This window comes from Anguilla anguilla, chromosome 11 (genome assembly GCF_013347855.1).
Source record: "Anguilla anguilla isolate fAngAng1 chromosome 11, fAngAng1.pri, whole genome shotgun sequence".
Classification (NCBI taxonomy): Eukaryota; Metazoa; Chordata; class Actinopteri; order Anguilliformes; family Anguillidae; genus Anguilla; species Anguilla anguilla.
In genome coordinates this window covers 7,490,937-7,491,714 of record NC_049211.1, presented here as the reverse complement: position 1 = coordinate 7,491,714, position 778 = coordinate 7,490,937, and positions in this window count along the sequence as shown.

Sequence of the window (778 nt, the reverse complement as noted above, 5' to 3'; positions counted from 1 at the left end):
AATACCAAATCAATATCGCCCCCCCATCATGATATTAAACTGAACAGGAGAAATACAGCAGGTTGGGGGGGGGGGGGGGGGGGGGGGGGGGGGACCATGTTCTCACACACAGCACTTCTCAGGAACGCACAAAAAGGTGTAGAGATTTCAAGGGTAAATGGTAAATAGACTGCAAGGGCAATGCATCTGTTCAAAGAAAAAAGAGAAAAAGAAAGTACATAAAGTACATATTATACATATTTGTATAATAATTCCTGAGTTTTGGTATAGTCTATTAACAGTTTTTCTATTTTACTTTGATATTTTATCGAGGTATCTGTATATATACATGATACAGAGAACCAACAGGAGGAGGTCTCCACATGGCAGCCTATGGCTAATTTCCAGGGTAATTACACCAAAAATAAAAGCAATTTACATTAAGCCCGTTTTAATAGTTTTGCATCCTCTGTTTATAGAAAATCCAGAGAACGTTAGAAGGCTCTTTACTGGGATGAAGCCACGTCCCTGGAAACAAGATGATGCAGTAAAAACGGCCGGGACGTTTAAAAAAAATAAATAAATAAAAAAAGGCACAACATCAATCCAGAGAGAGAGGGAGAGAAAGACACCGTAAATCAGAGGGGCTTCCGCCTCTCCGTCCGCCTTTAAAAATCATTTAAACAGATCGGAAAGGCCTGATTCTGTTTGAGGCTGTCTATAAGCGCGCGCCGTAAAAACCTTTTTTTTCACGCGTCGCAAACGGGGACGAGGAGAGAGAGACGACGCGTCTCCCTCT